Genomic DNA, 2691 nt, shown 5'->3' with positions numbered 1-2691 from the left:
TCGTTTCACGTCAAGCTTAATTGTTCTCTTCAAAATGTTGACTGAAAAGAATCCAAAAGAAATTACGCCTTTATTAGCAACACTGAATTCACAAATTCAACGGTATGAAATAAATATAACTTTTTATTTGGTGCTATTTGTATACTATATGCAGTACTACCCACTCATAAGATATTCTACCGCCAAACAGCAGTACTCAGTATTGTTGTGTTCCCGTTTGAAGAGTGTGAGCTTGTGTAACTACAGGTACAGGCGACGTAACATCTTAATTCCCAAGGTTGGTGGAGCAATGGCGATGTAAGAAATGGCTAATATTTCTTACAGCGCATCGTCTAAAGGGCGGTGGTGACCACTTACTATCAGGTGGCCCATTTGCCTACCTATATATATCATAAAAAATAAGAAAGATAAATATTATTCTTGGTTCAAACTTCTAATATGATCTCAGTAGAGCCAACGTGACAATGACAAGAATACCATTTTTTCTGTGACTCAAGAACTTACTATTATCTCCTCCTCCTCCACTCTGACTCTGACTCCAATACTGAGTTCAAGAAAAATCAGTAGATCTCAGTGATCTCATTCTATGAGAAGAAAATTGAAATTCACCGCAGAATACGAGCGTGAACTGTTAGAATATGATATACGACATTGCCTATAATAATTATAAAAATTAAAGGGTACACTTTACAAAATGGCGTATAACCGTGAGTCGGCTGTCAACATTTCACGAGTGAAATACGAAGTGAATTCGTAAATAATCGCTCTGCTGTTCTTGATTATTATAACTTTGCTTACAAAACAAAACTTTTACATTTAACTACTTATATCCAATTAAATTGACTTCCGAAGTTCCGATAACTTATTCGCTAACATTTAAGCCGCCATTTTTGACGATTCCACGATGATTGACGACCACAGATTATTTAAGATCTCCAAGAATGATGTCATGTCAAGTCAGGGTCAAAGTTATTAATTTATCTTTCTTTTTGGAGCTAAAATGAACGAAGACATACTGTATTGTAATATATTTTTTGCAGGTTAAATGCTGAAGGTAGAATGTTAATATTCGAAGGAATGATGGCTGAAGTGTTCCAAGCGATGATTCAGATGTTAGCCTCCGAACCTTCTGATGTTATGCTAAGTAAGTAACCGTAACTGCCTCGTTGGTCCAGGGGCTTTTGAAGCTGCAGATCATGAGAATTTTATTCCAAAGGTGACATTTATTGTAAAATTAACAGGTTTTAATAGATTTTTTTTTAAAACAATGTCAAAGTATAAAATTAAAAGTATATAGAAATAACATATAATATATATAGAAATAAATGTTAAAATCGCATAAAATGTGACCGCGTTGAATGGTGGCAAGAATGCTAGCAGCATTTTCCCGTTGAATCGCAATTCCGATCTTCTGGTCGAAAACTGAACCAGCTCTCCTGTCACCAGTGGAGGCAATAAAACGAGATAATACTAACAATATGTAAATGTTATTCTATCAAACTCCGACTGCTGGCAGCATTTCGTTGAATTTAGATACAGGCAGGTTTCCTCATTATGTTCATCATTGACGAGCACTAGATGAATTATGAACACCAATTAAGCGCATAGAAATTCAATAGTGCTTGCCTGGTTTTGAACCCGCAATCATAGGTAAAGATGCACGCGTTCTAATCACAGAGCCATCTCGGCTCATCTCATCAAATGTTGTAAGATTTTTTTGGAAGCAGCAAGGAAATTGGCAATCGGTAATGTTTACAGAAAACATTCATAGAAATCGTTAATCCATTGGTCCTGCACTGTAGTCGAGTGGGAGATGGAGCGAGTGAAGGAATAGAAAATGCACTTTTGTTTTTGCACACATCATACTGTGCTGCGCAGTAGGTTACTCTACTATAAGCGTTGCCACCCTAACCGAAATCATAAGGACAACACTTCCACAACATGCACTTGAATTGAACATTGGAACTTCGAAATCAAAACGAAGTATAAATCAATTTTTTCTTTCAGATCATTTTAAATACGCAGAATATGCGTTAGAAAATAGACGTGCAGTTCTAAAGAGAGATATTAACGGTCTAATCGACGTTGTAGATACCGTTTATATAGAAAAGGAGATAGAGGATATTGCAAAAGTTATAAAAGATATAGAAAGGTACCCGAACAGCACAGAAACAGCGAGAGATGTCATCGACGAAGCTCTACAAGCATACATGGATAGGCCGTTCAGAAGAATTCACGGAACTGCTAGAGAGAAATTGCTGATGACCGAACTGGATAGTGCTATAAAGCGTAGACTATATCCTGGTGAAGATCTGCAAAGCAAAGAAGCAATTCCAGGTGGCGGAGGTTGGGGTTAGAGATTGGATTCACATCACTTTTTTTCTAGCATTGGTAGGCCTACTGGCCAATAATACCAATGCCCATAGACATATAGAAGTGGATGCCTTATATTGCCAATGCCCCGCCAACCTTGGGAACTGAGATGTGATGCCCCTTGTGCCTGTAGTTACCCTCAATCACGCTTCAAGCTGGAACGCAGCAATATTATTATACAGAATTTTGCAGCAGAATTATGTATTGCTGATTGGCGGTAGAATATGTGATGAGTGGATTACCCAGACGGGCTTGAACTAAGCCCTACCACCAAACGAATTGGAAAATTATATATGGGACATAATTAGAATTAAGATA

At 37.4% G+C, this 2691-nt stretch overlaps 1 long non-coding RNA gene across 1 annotated transcript; it reads left to right on the top strand.

The window, feature by feature from the left end:
* On the top strand, nt 1–2116 carry LOC113402761 (uncharacterized). The gene is made up of 3 exons (XR_010309797.1): nt 1–102; nt 1041–1144; nt 2008–2116. It is a non-coding gene; the product is annotated as an uncharacterized LOC113402761 (long non-coding RNA).
* Nucleotides 2117–2691: the final 575 nt, after the last annotated feature.

Source organism: Vanessa tameamea, chromosome 31, assembly GCF_037043105.1.
Source record: "Vanessa tameamea isolate UH-Manoa-2023 chromosome 31, ilVanTame1 primary haplotype, whole genome shotgun sequence".
Taxonomy (NCBI): domain Eukaryota; kingdom Metazoa; phylum Arthropoda; class Insecta; order Lepidoptera; family Nymphalidae; genus Vanessa; species Vanessa tameamea.
Note: the sequence above shows the minus strand (reverse complement) of the source record. Positions and strands in the feature narration are given on the sequence as shown.